The sequence below is a fragment of the Plecotus auritus genome (assembly GCF_963455305.1).
Source record: "Plecotus auritus genome assembly, chromosome: 4".
Classification (NCBI taxonomy): domain Eukaryota; kingdom Metazoa; phylum Chordata; class Mammalia; order Chiroptera; family Vespertilionidae; genus Plecotus; species Plecotus auritus.
The window spans coordinates 16090199-16107685 of NC_137775.1; the positions used below are offsets into that span (position 1 = coordinate 16090199).

General features: G+C 37.9%; 1 protein-coding gene across 3 annotated transcripts in view; it reads right to left on the bottom strand.

Moving 5' to 3' along the window:
* Positions 1-17487, bottom strand: part of TRDN (triadin) — a 301414-nt gene that overhangs the window by 118853 nt on the left and 165074 nt on the right. The window lies entirely within an intron of this gene.

The window sequence follows — 17487 nt, forward strand, 5'->3', positions numbered from 1 at the left end:
GGTTCATCAATCTTGTTTATCCTTTCAAAGAACCAGCTCTTGGTTTTATTGATGTTTTGTATTTTTGTTGTTGTTGTTGTTGTTTTTGGTCTCTATGTTATTTATTTCTGTTCTGATCTTTATTATTTTATTCCTTCTGCTCACTCTGGGCTTTTCTTGTTGCTCTCTTTTTAATTCTTTAAGTCGTGGAGTTAGATAATCTATTATCAGTTTTTCTTGTTTTTTTTTGAGGTAGGCCTGTAGAACTATAAACTTCCCTCTCAGGACTGCTTTCACTGTGTCCCATAGTTTTGGATTGTTGTGTTTTCATTGTCATTTGTTTCCAGGATGTTTTTTTATTTCTTCTTTGATCTCTTTGTAACCCAATCATTGTTTAATAACATGCTATTTAGCCTCCAAGTGTTTGAAGTTTTTTGATTGTTTTTATTGTAGTTTATTTCTAATATTATACCATTGTGGTCTGAGAAGACGCTTGACATGATTTCAATCTTCTGAATTTGAAGAGACTTTACCTATGTCCCAATATGTGGTCTATATTGGAAAATGTCCCATGTGCATGTAAGAAGAATGTATATTCTGTAGGTTTGGGGTGAAATGTTCTGATTATGTCGATTAAGTCCATCTGATCTAAAGAGTTGTTTCTTGCTGATTGCTGTTTCTTTGCTGATTTTTTGTCTAGAGGATTTATCCAGTGATGTCAATGGGCTATTAAAGTCCCCTACTATGATTGTATTGCTGATGATCTCTCCCTTGATATCTGCCAGAAGTTGTTTTATGTATTTGGGTGCTCCTGCATCAGGCACATATATCTTTACCAGTTATATCCTCTTGTTGCATAACAAGTGGCCTTCCTTATCTTTTATTATGGCCTTTACTTTGAGGTCTATTTTGTCAGATAGAATAATTGCTACCCCAGGCTTTTTTTTTTTTTCATTTCCATTTACCTGAAAAATATTTTTCCATCTCTTCACTTTCAGTCTGTGGAAGTCCCTTGTTCTGAGGTAGATCTCTTGTAGACAGCATATATATAGGTCACGTTTTCTTATCCATTCAGCCACTCTATGCCTTTTGATTGGAGCATTTAGTCTATTTACGTTTAAGGTTATTATTGATAGGTACTTGTTTGTAGCTATTTTTATTATTTATGCCTGTGTTCCTTCTTCCCTTTCTATTTGTTCTTTTTACAACAGTTCCTTTAGCATTTCTTGTATTGCTGATTGGTAGTGATAAACTCCCATAGCCTTTTCTTTGTCTGTGAAGCTCCTGATTTCCCCTTCAATTTTGAATGATAGCATTGCTGGATAGAGTATTCTTGGATTCAGTCCCTTGCTTTGCATCACTTTGATACTACATTCCATTCCCTTATGGCCTGATGTGTTTCTGTTGAGAAATCATTTGATAATCTAATGGGAGATCCTTTGTAGGTAACTCTCTGTTTCTCTCTTGCAGTCTTTAAGATTCTCTCTTTGTCGTTAACATTTGCCATTGTAATTACAAGGTGTCTGGGTGTAGGCCTTGTTGGGTTCATCTTGTTTGGGACTCTCTGTGCTGGTGTGACATTTTCATCCTCAAATCAGGGAAGTTTTCTGTCATTATTTCTTCAAATAGGTTTTCTAATCCTTGTTCCTCTTTTTGTCCTTCTGGCACCTTTACTATGCATATGTTACTTCGTTTCATGTTGTCCCAAATCTCCCTTAGATTTTCCTCCTGCTTTTCTGCTTTATAATTTTTTTCTGCAATTGGTGTTCAGATTGGGTGTGTTTCTTTGTCCTGTCTTCTAACTCACTAACTCAGTCCTCCACTTCCTCTAGTCTATTGTTGAAATCTTCCATCATGTTTTTTATTGTAGCAATAAAATTTTTTATTTGCTCTTAATCCTTACATAAGTTGTGGATTTTCTCCTCCATCTGGTTTATGAATTGTATGGCCCTTACTCTGAATTCTTTTTCTGACATATGGCATGCCCCCGTTTCTTTAGTTCCTTTTCCGGCAATTCCTCCTTTCCTTCGGGGGTTGTTTTTTTGTCTCCATATTTTTGCTCTCACCAAAGGGTCCAGGCTCCTAGTCATGCAGGGCCTGTGGCTGAAATGGAGGGATTGGAGGGAGGGTCGTGAACTCTGAGAGCACCAGAGGGCATAGGTGCCTGGATGCACAGAGCCTGTGGCTATAGTGGTGGGTTGGCAGGAGGGTTGCGAACTCTGAGAATCACAAGAGCCTGTAGCCAGGGAGGCTGGAGTTCCAGTGTCCATGGGTCTGCAGCTGACATTGCAGGTCTTTGGCCAGAGTGGCTGTAGGGTACCGGGTGGTATCTGAGGCCAGTCTGCATGGTAGTGAGGCTGGGCTCCTAATCACAGCAGCTCTCCCCTTCAAGGTGGCGTGGTTTCTGTGCCAGTGCCAGCTGCCCAGGAGTGCCTGCATTGGTGGCAGGGGCTCCCTGTCTAACAGAGCCCGGACTGCCAGCCCCCTAAAGTCCTGTAGGATCTAACTGTCCTTCACTCTCTCTCTCTCTCATACACACACGCACACACACACACACACATACACACACACACACACACACACTACATATGTCCACACGCTCTCCTTTCGCTCCCTCATTCACTCACACTCTCTCCCTCACTGCTGTCCTGTTGGCTGCCATCTTGACTCCTCCCAAAACCAAATGCTTTTCAACAAGTCTGTCAACTTGAATCCATCCAACAAAAATATTGACTTCAAATCTATTGATAATACATACAGAGATGATCAGATGTGACATCTGTTTGTATATAGCATTTCAGTTTTATTTATTTATTAAATATATTTTTATTGATTTCAGAAAGGAAAGGAAAGGGTGAGAGAGATAGAAACGTCAATGATGAGAGAGAATCATTCATCATCTGCCTCCTGCATGCCCCACACTGGGGATCAAACTGTGACCTCCTGGTTCATAGGTTGATGCTCAACCACTGAGCTATGCCAGTCCAGCTAGCATTTCCCTTTTAAAAACCACATGACTTTAAGGAGGGAGTCAACCCCGAGACCAGAAATGTACAGCATTAAGAAAGCTACACCTAACATTTCATAATAGTGAAAACACATCAAATCCATACAGACAGGGGAGAAAAGGTGAAGGGATTAAGGACTACAAATTGGTCATCACAAAACAGTGCCTGGGATGTAAAGTACAGCATAGTAATATTGCAATAATTATGTATTGTGCCGGGTGGGTCCTTCAAATATCAGGGGGAACACTTTGTAAAACATGTATATGATTGTTTAACCACTATGCTGTACACCTGAAACTAATATGAAATAATATTGAATGTAAACTGTAATTAAAAAATAATCTTTTGAAAAATAATCCATGCAGATAAATTTTCATTATGTTTTTTTCCGCTTCCTTTTGATTACTGCCAATTGCAAAATAAACTAAATTTTTATTAGAAAGAAATTCAAATATATACTAGTATATCTATATATATAAGACCCTAATATGCAAATAAACCAAACGCAGAACAACCGAACAATCAGTCACTATGACATGCACTGACCACCAGGGGGTGTGCACGGAACATGGCAGGTTTCAGCAGCAGGCGGCAGAGTGCAAACATGGAGAGCATCAGCCACGGTAGGATGGTGGAGCAGGTGGGGTGCTAGTCGCTGTCATCGGGATGAGCCTCTGATAGTTTCTGAAAATTCATTGCTCCCATGCGCAGCAGTCCCTCCAGGTGCTTGCACCTGCTGCCACGTCGGCCCTGCTTGTACCAGCTGCCAGTGCCTGGTGCCGACCTCGATCACTCGGCGCCATCAGCAGTGCAAGTGGTGGCTGCCAGCCTCGATCACCCCTCAGGGCTTCTCCACCTCCTCCACTCCTGAGGGGCAATTGGGGCCGGCAGCTTCCTCTTGCACCTGCTGCCGGTGATGGCCCCGCTTGCACCCGCAGCTGGCACTGGAGCCATCGCTCACACCCGCTGATTGCACCAGCCCTGCTTGCACCTGCTGCTGGCACCGGCCCCAACTGCTCCACGCCATCAGTAGGTGCATGCGGGGCCAATGCCATCAGTACGTGGGAGTGGTGGTGGTGGGAGTGGGGCTGCCCACAGAGAGGGGACCAGGGCATGGCAGGAGGGGCCAGGAGGGACCACAGAGGATGGGCCGAGACCTGCCCGAGTGACTACCGCAGCCTCCCAGCCCACAGTTCCTTTCAAGGTGCATGAATTCGTGCACTGAGCCTTTACTATATAAATAAAGAAGAAAGTATAATAAGCTCCATGCTCTCAACACCCATTCAACATGTATCAAGTGATGACTAGTCTTATTTACTCTGCATTACTCACAACCTGCACCGCATGTATCCCAAATGAAAATGTTATTATATCAAATGATTTTATCTTTTTTCCAAGTTTTCATTTGCTAATTTTTATAGTTATATTTTAAATAAAATATAGTGATTTAAATAAAAACATAGGGTGACAAATAAATTCAACAAAACTATAATAATTCTGAAATTGATATATAATATTTAACCTTCAAAATTAGAAACAGGATGGACCTAGATTAAAATTTCAGCATAATTCATGCAGTAATGTTTAAGCAGGAAATTATCAGAGAAGTTAGTATTTCTAGTTTCTTGATATATGTTGTATTTACATAAACAAACTGTGATGAATCATATAAACCAAATGGTTCAGTCTCTTCTGATTTCATAGGCATGGAACAGTTTTATTTACAAAATCAAGTCTGCAAATATTTTGTTCAGGAATCAACTTTTGCATAGAGCTTTAAATATTCATTTGCTATCGTAACTTTTCATCTATAAGACTCTTTATACTTTTCATGTGAAGTCTAAATAGTTTGAGTTTTCAAATGTAGATTTCACATAACTTCAACAGCAAATGGACTGCTACACTGGGAGTACAGTATTGGTTTTGGGCAAATGGATAGCAGATGAATAATAGTATTGTAGAGAATCATACTTATATTTTAAATATTTTCTAAGTAATCCCCTACTTCTCCCAAAAGTAAATTACTGCATTTATTTATTTTTATTTTTTAATAAGTTTGGAGAGATCATTAGCAAAAGTAACAATGAACAATCCTTGAATAACATATGTATCTTTCCTTCAGCAAATAACAGAAAAATAAATAAGAATGATGCCCCGCAGCTAAAGGAGTCCATTAGAGAGAGAAATCTGACAGAGGTAGGTGAATGAAAACTAGCAGGTGGTCAAGTAGGTGATGGGTTCTAATGAAACAATATCCATTATCATTCCACAATACCCAGCCCACTGGACTCGGCAGTACGGATTTCTATTTCAATGTATAATCATATTTTAATTATTTACTTATGCTACTATAACTTCTACTAATTTATAAACTCCCTGGGATCATTAACTGTTATTTATTCAACTTTATAACACTAGCATCTAGCAAAATGCTGGGGAAATTCTCTTTGATAAACATGTAAGAAACTTATTGCCATAAAAACCTAATTATAAAAGTGATAATAAATTCAAATGACCAGTTTGAAATGAGACATTAAATTTAGAAATTTGTTTCATTTTTAAGATAGTACAAAACTTATTCAAACTCTTCTTTTCTCTTTGATCACTGATCATGTATTATGCAGAAAGAGTTTTAATCTTGAATTTCAGAACTTGATTTTCACTAGAATACCATGTGACCCTAATTGCATTTGAGAATTTTTGAAGAATTTCATATTTCAAACACATTTCCTACTAATTTGTATTGATTAGGAAATATAAAAGTTCTATTTAAGGGTGGGATGTGGACTAATCTAGTTTATAATCATTTTCCAATTAAAAAACAGAAACGATTTTAAAAGCTATCTCTTACTAATTCTGCAATAGTACAAGGCAGTTAGACTTTTCTTAGGTCAGAAATCTAAACATAGAAAAGATGAATGAGTTTTCAAAATCTAGAAGAGAAATTAATATTTATTGGGTCAGGAGCTAAACTTAGAGCCAGCAATATAAAACCTCCTTGATCCATCAAAATGTATACAACCTTGCAATCCAAAGAGCTGCTAAATCAAGCTCTAAATTATTGTTTTCTAGTTTTACAAAATCCAATATTATTTTTAGATGTAGATACTCCAAAAATAGAGAAAGGTTAACATTTAAGCTAAGAGTTACTATATGCTTAAGCGCTCTTAAGCTAAGCCTCTTGTACTTGTAGTTCCAGGAAAGCATATCTCAGGGGCATTGCTTCATTTCAATATGATAATTACCCTATTGAGATGAAATTAATCATGAAGCAGCCTTGGGCCATCCTGTTTGACCAAGGGGACTGAGCTTGAAAGGAGGGCTTATTTGCTGCCAGATATGCAAATTGCCTAAGGTGCACAATGCAAAAATATGAATAATTTATCAAAATAATCTGTTATTGCTAGAGGTTAAAAATCTGAATAAACTAGAAGCATCATTTACAATAGGTAGCACAATATAGCTAGAATCCCACCCTCACACACACAAAATTTTCATCCCTTAAAAAATGTACTTGTTTTAGAATCTAAGTAGCCTTTAACTTAATTAGTATTTTATCATCCTAGAGTTTAATTCAGAAAAAAAATTATTATTTAATGTTTGCTAAAATATTCCCTTGATTTTCCTTAATCTTTAATAACATAGATTATTCTTTCCATTCAAACAATTCCAAGCATTTTTTAATTTGAAAAAAAAAATTGATGTTTTAATTAAATCTAAGAAACTATTACAGCTTCTACACGTGGAATCAGCTTTTTAAATATTATTCAGAGAGAATTAAGCATAAGAAAAAAATCTGACTGGGAAAACTCAGTGAGAATATTCAAATTACAGTAAAGTACATTTACCCTTCATGGCCTCATCTAGCTGTCTGGATAGAACATGTAACAATGCCATGTAGCTATTTAGCAATTTAAAATTTAGATGAAAACCAAAGATTAATGTATTTCAATAATTTAAACTTACAAGTTTAAATTATTAAAAGAAGGAAACTTTAAGAAAAAGGAAAGTTATGAATGAGACACAAATAATTTGGCCTTTCACTCTATATTTCTTTCTTATAATTTTAGTAGCTTAACTTGATAGTCTCCCCCTAGCATAAAATAACCACTCCTTTTTATTGAATAATATTTTTAAAGCAAGCATTCTGACCACCAAACTAGACTGATTCTCATAGGTGAAGAGTACATTTTCTTAGACCAACTAGGACTCAAGTAGAAAAATGACACTTTCAATGAAATAAATGTTATAATTTAGAAAAAGTTACTGACTTCCCAATATGGGTGATTTATTTTCTTAGAAGTGATTTGGACTCTTAAAAAAGTTTTTTTTAAAGAATCAAGAGATTATTTGAGAAAATAAGCTGTTTCTTTTTTTTTTAAATAAGAAAACAGAATCTGACTAATTAGCCATATTTTCCAGTTAAAATTCCAGTCTTAAAAATTGAGGTATTGTTGGTAGGCCCCTTAACTCACACCTTACACATGGAGTGGTTTCCTCATTAAATTTGGAACATCATCACCTAAAACTAGACCTTAAAAACACCAGCCCAAATGTTCTAACAATTTTTTTGTTGTTGTTGTTAATCCTCACTTGAGGATATTTTTCCCTGGGAGAGGGAGAGACAGAGAACAACATCAATGTGAGAAAGACACATCGATCGATTGGTTGCCTCCTGTACGCACCCTGACCAGGGCCCAGGAACCTGCAACCAAGGCACATGCCCTTGACCGGAATCAAACCTGGGACTCTTCAGTCCACAGCCCAACACTCTATCCACTGAGCCAAACCGGTTAGGACTGTTCAGGCAATTAGAACACTGTCTGTGAATATTACCATTCTGTTTTTCACTTTTCTAGACAATAAGAAAGACACATCCCCTTTGTATCTCATTACCCAATTTGGACATGTTATAAGCAAAGTGTAAGTGTAAGTAGAAAATAATAAGAGTAGTGGAAGGAAAAACTGAGGGCAGAGACTAGTTCATTCATATGTATATTCTCAGTCTCTGATACAGTTCTTGGCTCTGAGAAGGTGTCCAGTGAATGTTTTTTGCATGAATAATGAATAATAATTAGGAGAAATGGTGATTGAAATATCACTGCTATATTCCTGAAACCAAGTGGGTAGTAAGTCTCATAAAATTGTTCAGACTCACTAATACTTTTTTGCTCCATTATACTGCAGATGTTAAAACTGAAAGTTGTTATAGTCAACCTCAAAGAGAATATAAATTTCTTATAAAAATAGCAATGTTTATAAAATGCAGATTTATTACAATGATAAATGAGAACAATTTCAAAAAAGACTGGAGCAGAAGAGTCTCACTGATGCTAATGAGAAATAATAAAATTTTAAAACTTTTTTAGAGTAACTTATGGTCAAAATAATTAACCTTGAAATCTGAGCAAATGGAATGTACTGTTTTTCATAGAACATTGAAAGCCACTGCATTTTTGAGCAGGAAGATACACAACAATGTTTTGAAGAGATAAAATTGTCCATGATTGTCAGGAGAAAGGGTTTATCTTGGTAGCATAGAAACCAGGCAAATTATCACTGAAATACTCTAATTTTAGATTTGTGTGACATGTACAAAAGAGGAAAAAGAAGGTGTTTATTCAAATATTAGGCTAAAGACCTAATAAGCAAAATTGATTTTAATATAACCTATTTAAAGTTTATAATATACATTGAGTTTGAGACAATGGTGGAAACTCAAGCAAAATATTGAATAGCTATTGGGGAAAATATATGCAGATTCTCAAGTCATCCACATGGAGGTGTAAATTAAAATTCTGAGCGTGAGAGGTAACGTTTTTCTCCCAAGGGACAAACAGAAGGCCTCAGGTTGCCATCCTACTGAGAAAAATATTAATAGGTATAAGAACAATCCCATTTAAAGCCTCCATTTAAACTTTTGAGATTTGGTGGGTAGTTATGCAAAACTAATCATCCCACAAGTTGCCCAAGAGAAGACTCATATGTAAAGTCCTTTGCTCATTAAACCTGCCACCTACCAATTTTCACAATCTTCAAGTTCCTGCCTTTTTCCTTGGTCTCTCTCTGCCTTCCTCTTAGGGAAGTCTGTTTCAGATTACACCCAGAAGCTCCCTGGGAAACTGTGACCCAACATATGCAATTCACTAATTATCTAAGCATACAGGGGATTTTATTTGCTATTTATTTCCCCTGGGATGTGTAGGGAATTATGCACTACACATTAAAGATGAAATGTCACTGAATGACTGAGTTATAGGTGACAGTCCATATTTATTCCTAATTTCAGAAAATTTTTTTTCAGTTACCACTTTATTTTATTTTTTTTTACATATTTTTTATTAAGGTATTATATGTGTACATATCTTACCATTTCCCCCTCCCACCCCACTCCCATACATGCCCTCACCCCCCAGTGTTTGCATCCGTTGGTTATTCTTATATGCATGCATGCAAGTCCTTTGGTTGATCTCTTATTTCCCACACCTCTCCCTAACCTTCCCACTGTAGTTTGACAGTCTGTTTGATGCTTTACTGCCTCTGTATCTATCTTTTTGTTCATCAGTTTATAATGTTTTTTATTATCCAGAAATGAGTGAGATCATGTGGTATTTGACTGGCTTATTTCACTTAGCATAATGTTCTCTAAATCCATCCAGGTTCCTACAAATGGTAATAATTCCTTCTTTTTTATGGCAGCATAGTATTCCATTGTGTAGATGTACCATAGTTTTCTGATCCAGTCATCTGCTGACGGGCACCTAGGCTGTTTCCAAATCTTAGCTATTGTAAATTGTGCTGCTATGAATATAGGGGTGCATATATCCTTTCTGATTGGTGTTTCTAGTTTCTTAGGATATATTCCTAGGAGTGGGATTACTGGGTCAAAAGGGAGTTCCATTTTCAGTTTTTTGAGGAAACTCCATACTGTTCTCCACAGTGGCTGCACCAGTCTGCATTCCCACCAGCAGTGCACGAGGGTTCCTTTTTCTCCGCATCCTTGCCAACACTTGTCGTTTGTTGATTTGTTGATGATAGCCATTCTGACAGGTGTGAGATGGTATCACATTGTCGTTTTGATTAGCATCTCTTGGATAATTAGTGACTTTGAGCATGTTTTCATGTGTCTCTTGGCCTTCCTTCTGTCTTCTTTCGAAAAGATTCTATTTAGGTCCGTTGCCCATTTTTTTTATTGGGTCATTTATCTTCATTTTATTAAGTTGTATAAGCTGCCTGTAGATGTTGGAGATTAAACCTTTATCAGTGACAACATTTGCAAATATGTTCTCCCATACAGTGGGGTTTCTTGTTGTTTTGTTGATGGTTTCTTTTGCTGTGCAAAAGCTTTTTATTTTGATGTAGTCCCATTTGTTTATTTTCTCTTTGGCTTCCATTGCCCTAGGGGCAGTATCAGTGAAAAAGTTTTTTTGGCATATGTCTTAGATTTTTCTGACTGTGGATTCCTCTAGTATTTTTATGGTTTCCCGTCTTATGTTTAAGTCCTGTATCCATTTTGAGTTTATTTTTATGTATGGTGTAAGTTGGTGATCTAGCTTCATTTTTTTGCATGTATCTGTCCAATTTTCCCAACACCATTTATTGAAGAGACTCTCTTGACTCCATTGTATGCTCATGCCTCCTTTGTCAAATATTAATTGCGCATAGTGGTTTGGGTCGATATCTAGATTCTCTATTCTATTCCATTGATCTATATGTCTGTTCTTGTGCCAGTACCAGGCTGTTTTGAGGACAGTGGCTTTGTAATATAGCTTGAAATCTGGTATTGAGATCCCTCCTACTTTATTCTTCTTTCTCAGGATTGCTGTGGCTATTCGGGGTCTTTTTTTATTCCAGATGAATTTTTGGAGAGTTCTTTCTAGGTCTGTAAAATATGCCGTTGGTATTTTAATGGGGAGTGCATTGAATCTATAGATTGCTTTGGGTAGTATGGACATTTTAATGATGTTGATTCTCCCAATCCATGAACATGGTATGTTCTTCCATCTGTTTACATCTTCCTTTATCTCTTTTTCAGTGTTGTATAGTTTTCCACGTATAGGTCTTTTACCTCCTTGGTTAGGTTTATTCCTAAGTATCTTAATTTTTTTGGTGCAATGGTAAATGGGATTGCTTTTTAGTCTCTCTTTCTGTAAGATCATTATTGGTGCATAGAAATGCCATAAATTTCTTGGCGTTAATTTTGTATCCTGCTACATTGCCGAATTCATTTATTAAGTCTGTTAGTTTTGTGATGGAGTCTTTCGGGTTTTTTATGTACAATATCATGTCACCTGCAAATAAGGACAGCTTTACTTCTTCTTTTCCAATTTGGATGCCATTTATTTCTTTTTCTTGTCTAATTACAATGGCTAATACTTCCAGGACTATGTCAAACAGGAGTGGTGAGAGTGGGTATCCTTGTCTTGTTCCTGTTCTTAGGGGAAATGGTTTTAGTTTTGCCCATTGAGTATGATGTTAGCTGTGGGTTTATCATATATAGCTTTTATTATGTTGAGGTATGATCCTTCTATTCCCACCTTGTTGAGAGTTTTTATCAAGAAAGGGTGTTGGATTTTGTCAAATGCTTTTTCTGCATCAATTGATATGACTATGTGATTTTTATCTCTCAATTTGTTTATGTGATGTATCACGTTAAATGATTTGCGGATATTGTACCATCCTGCATTCCTGGGATAAATCCTACTTGGTCATGGTGTATGATCTTTCTGATGTAGTGCTGGATCTGATTTGCTAGAATTTTGTTGAGGATTTTGGCATCTACATTCATGAGGGATATTGGCCTATAATTCTCTTTCACTGTGTTGTCTTTATCTGGTTTTGGTATTAGGGTCATGCTGGCTTCATAGAAGGAGCTTGGAAGTGTTCCTTCCACTTGAATTTTTTTGAAATAATCTGAGGAGGATAGGTTTTAGTTCTTCCTTGACTGTTTGGTAAAACTCTCCTGTGAAGCTGTCTGGCCCCGGGCTTTTGTTTGCCAGAAGCTTTTTGATGACTGCTTCAATTTATTCCATAGTTACTGGCATATTGAGCTGTTTAGATTCTTCCTGATTGAGTTTTGGAAGGTTATATTTTTCTAGGAATATGTCCATTTCCTCCAGGTTGTCCAGTTTGTTGGAATAGAGTTGTTCATAGTATTTTTTAAAAATCCTTTGTATTTCAGCGGGATCTGTTGTTATTTCACCTCTTTTATTTCTGATTTTGTTTATTTGGGTCCTCTCTCTTTGCTTCTTGGTGAGCCTGGCTAGAGGTTCATCAATCTTGTTTATCCTTTCAAAGAACCAGCCCTTGGTTTTGTTGATCTTTTGTATTGTTTCTTTGGTCTATATGTCATTTATCTCCACTCTGATCTTTATTATTTCCTTCCTTCTGCTTACACTGGGCTTTTCTTGTTGCTCTCTAACTCTTTGAGTTGTAGGGTGAGGTAATTTATTACCATTGTTTCTTGTTTTTTGCACTATGCTTGTAGAGCTATGAACTTCCCTCTCAAGACTGCTTTCGCTGTGTCCCATAGATTTTGTATTGTTGTGTTGTCATTGTCATTTGTTGCCATGATGTTTTTTATTTCTTCCTTGATCTCTCTGGTAACCCAGTCATTGTTTAATAGCATGCTGTTTAGTCTCCATGTGTTTGATTTCTTTGGATTGTTTTTATTGTAGTTGATTTCCAGTTTTATGGCACTGTGGTCTGAGAAGATGCTTGATATGATTTCTGTCTTCTTGAATTTGAAGAGACTTTGCCTATGTCCCAACATATGGTCTATCTTTGAAAATGACCCATGTGCACTTGAGAAGAATGTGTATTCTGTGGCTTTGGGGTGAAATGTTCTGAATATGTCAATTAATTCCATCTGGTCTAGTGAGTCATTTAGGATTGATGTTTCTTTGCTGATTTTTTGTTTAGAGGATTTGTCCAATGGTGATAGTGGGGTATTAAAGTCTCCTACTATGATTGCATTGCTGTTAATCTCTCCCTTGATATCCTCCAGGAGTTTTTTTTAATATATTTGGGTGCTCCTGTATTGGGTGCGTATATGTTTACGAGAGTTATTTCTTCTTGTTGGATTGCTCCCTTTAGTATTATGAAGTGGCCTTCCTTATCTCTTGTTATGTCCCTCACTTTGAGATCTAATTTGTCAGATATAAGTATTGCTACCCCAGCTTTTTTTTCATTTCCATTCGCCTGGGAAGACCTTTTTCCATCTCTTCACCCTCAGTCTGTGTGCGTCTTTTTTCTTAGAGGGGTTTCTTGTAGACAGCAGATATATGGGTCTTGTTTTCTTATCCAATCCATTACCCTATTTCTTTTGATTGGGGCATTTAATCTGTTTACATTTAAAGTTATTATTGATAGGTACTTATTTGTCACCATTTTTATTCTTTACCCCTGTGTTCCTTCTTCGCTTCCTATTTCTTTTTTTTACAGCAGACCCTTTAGCATTCCTTGCATTGCTGGTTTGATGGTAATAAATTCCCTTAGTCCCTTTTTGTCTGTGAAGCTCCTGATTTCACCTTCAATTTTGGTTGATAGCCTTGCTGGGTACAGTATACTTGGATTCAGACCCTTCCTTTGCATGACTTTGTATATTTCATTCCATTCCCTTCTGGCCTGATGAGTTTCTGTTGAGAAATCAGTTGCTAGTCTGATGGGGGTTCCTTTGTAGGTAACTTTCTGTCTCTCTCTGGCCACTTTTAAGATTCTTAGTTTGTCGTTGGTGTTTGCCAATTTAATTATAATGTGCCTTTGTGTCGTCTTTTGGGGTTCATTTTTCTTGGGACTCTGTGAGCTTCTTGGATTTGTGTGGGTTTTTTCTTCCCTATATCAGGGAAGTTTTCTGTCATTATTTCTTCAAACAGGTTTTCTATTCCTTGCTCAGTTTTCTTTCCTTCTGGAACCCCTATTATGTGAATGTTGTTTTGTTTTGTGTTGTCCCAAAGTTCCCTTAGGCTCTCCTCCTGCTTTTTATTTTATTTTTTTCCAGAAGCTGCTCTACTTGGGTATTTTTTCCCATCTTGTCTTCTAGCTCACTGATGCGGTCCTATGCTTCTTCTAGTCTACTCTTGATGCTTTCTATTGAGTTCTTTACAGCAGCGATGTAAAGAATAGTTCATCAGTTTCTGAAATCATTTTTCATTTTCTTCATTTCCTCTTGGTTCTTACTCATATTGTCGAATTTGTCTTCCATTCTTTTCAGCCACCTTATGACCATTTCTCTGAATTCTTTCTCTGGAAGGTTACTTGCCTCCATTTTATTTACTTCCTTTTCTGGTTATGCCTGCTTTTCTTTCATATGTGGGCTGTTTCTTTGTCTCCCCATGGTCTCTCTTCTCTGGATGTCTGGTTATGTAGTTCTCTCTCTCCTTATCCCATGCGAAATCTGACCTTTCCATAGTGGAGTGTAGAGCTCCTCTGAATCCGCGTGTTTGCGCCAATTGGGGACCGGTGTTCCCTAATTTCAGAAATTTATGAACTATTCTTTAGCACATATTTAAGTCTTAGCTCTTGAGTTCAAATGATTTAATGATCAGTTCACACACTAATGATCTGAATAAATAAATTTGCTTCACAATGTTGACTTCCAAATAAGGGTATTTCACTTCTTCATTCTCTCCTTTCCATTAATATTAAAGGAACTTATGTACACATTTTAGGAAAAGTCTCCAAGGTCAGGCATGCAGATTTAAACTTAAATTGGCATTTAACAGGAAGCTTAGATGTTCTCTTAATAGCAAAATTACAAAGTGAGGTTGTTGAGAGTTGACATTGCTTTTGGAGCCCACATTTTCACATATTGCAGCAAATGTACCCCTTTCCTTAGAGGACCATCCAATGAAGCATAATGGGTTACTTTAGCAGACGGCCCTCACGGTGAATATTCAAAATCGACACTGATGTGCACAAATAAGGGAATTAATATTCAATTACTAGAGTAATGTGCACAGAAGCATTACAGAATGAGTGAGTAAACGCTAATACGTGAAAACAACTTCCTACACACTTTGGTAAAAGGCAAGGTGCTAGTCTTCTAATAAATGGCCTAATTGAAATTACTCTCAGAGCTATAAAGCTTCCAACTAGTCTATCCCCAGCATCCCACAGATGGTCTGATTTCCAAAGAACCAATTCGAAGGCAGTGGAAATGTTACAAATAGGAACTATATATATATCTCCTATATAATAAAGAGGTAATATGCAAATTGACCCTCATGCCCTCGCACTAGATGGCTGCCCCAATGTGGTCAAAGATGACCACCACAAGATGGCCGGCTGGGGAGGGTAGTTGTGGGTGATCAGGCCAGCAGGGGAGGGCAGTTATGGGCGACCAGGCTGGCAGGGGAGGGCAGTTAGGGGCAAACAGGTGGCAGGGGAGGGCAGATAGGGGTCACTGGGCTAGCAGGGGAGGGCAGTTGAGGGTAACTGGGTTGGCAGGGGAGGGCAGTTGGAGGTGACCAGGCCAGCAGGGGAGGGCAGTTGGGGGTAACTGGGCTGGTAGGCGAGGGCAGTTGGAGGTGACCAGGCCAGCAGGGGAGGGCAGTTGGGGGTGACTGGGCTGGCAGGGGAGGGCAGTTGGGGGTGACCGGGCTGGCAGGGGAGGGCAGTTGGGGGCAATTGGGCCACCAGGGGAGGAATTAGGTGTCAATCAGGCTGGCAGTGGAGTGGTTAGGGGGTGATCAGGATGGCAGGCAGGCGAGCATTTGGCAGCCAGCAGTCCTGGATTGTGAGAGGGATGTCTGGCAGCCAGACTTTCCCCAAGGGGTCCCAGATTGGAGAGGGTGCAGGCTGGGCTGAGGGACACACACCCCTCATGCAGGAATTTCGTGCACCGGGCCTCTAGTAGGATATAAAATATAACTTCTTATTCAAGTGCTTGTATTATGCATATTGAGATGTTTCAATTAAATTTAGAGACTTTGCTGATTAAATAGTGTGCATATGTTACTGTGATGAAGAAGACGAATAGTACTGGATACATGGGTCTTAAACACTTACTATCAGCCAGGGCCTCTTTTAAGCATTTTCAATATATTAACTGATGTATTAACAATATTAAACCAGTGTCATTAATATATTTTAAATATGGTAAAATCAAGAAACAGAGCTCTTGAATTTTTTGTCAGTGTCACATAAGTAGAAATTGGTCTGAATGGGATTTGAATCCAAGCCATGTACCTTTGGATCCTATGTCCTTCACCCCTTTGTGATAAGATATTGCCACTTCTAACTGATTACTGCTAGTGAAGTATTTGTGGAAAAGACTGAATCAATTTGATAAATGCAGAAGAGATACCTATATCAGACCTTGAGGTCCTAGAAAGCTTTCTAGAAGTGCTAACATCCAAACTGAGACCAATAGAAAGTGACTTCATCATTTTATGACCAGCGACTAGAAGGATAAGAAGAGGTCAGCATGCAGAATAGTGGAGAATTCAGATTCTGGACTCAGGCCATTACTTACCAGCTATGTGACTTTGCATAAGTTATTTAAATTGGGCCTAAATAGGCAGTCGGACATCCCTCTCACAATCCAGGACTGCTGGCTCCCAATGGCTCGCCTGCCTGCCTTCCTGATTGCCCCTAACTGCTTCTGCCTGCCAGCCTGATCACCCCCTAACCACTCCCCTGCCAGCCTGATTGATGCCTAATTGCTCCCCTGCCAGCCCAATTGCTCCTAACTTTCCTACCCTGCAAGCCTGGTCACCCCTAACTGCCCTCCCCTGAGGCTTGATCACCCCCAACTGCCCTCCCTTGCAGGCCTGGTCCCTCCCAACTGCCCTCCCCTTTTGGCCTGACTGCCCACAACTGCCCTCCCCTGCTGGCCATCTTGTGGAGGCCATCTTGTGTCCACATGGGGGCAGCTATCTTTAACCACATGGAGGCAGCCATCTTGTGTGTTGGAGTGATGGTCAATTTGCATATTACTCTATTATTAGATAGGCTAATATAAAAATTTATGTCTTAGAGGAATAACATAATATTAATAAGGTATTTTGTAACCCATTATATAAATTCATTTCCATACTTTACAATCTCAGAAGTAGCCATCCACACTTCTTATTTGAATTTACATGGTAGAACACATTTTTAAGAGTAATATTCTCTGATGAGAAAAATAATTTTACAAGTAATTTATCACACTTTAAAATGGGATCCATAGAATATTAGCCTTGAAATATGCTCTTCTCCACAAAAAGAGTTTAAGGTTCAAAGAACTCTGGGAAACAGTATATACAAGATATTATTTTTCTAGGATTTTACAATGACTTAACATATTCCAGACTAAAATTCAATATTAAGAAAACTGATCTAAGCTAGCTCATTTTTTTCTAAACATATTTGATGATAGAATTCTTATTTAATATAACATCCATTAATGAGGAACATATATTGGGTGATACTATTATTCTTGAGAATGAAAGAATAAATTTTTCTTGCTTTTTTTCTAACACTGATTACAATAACAATACTACATAGTCACTTAGTT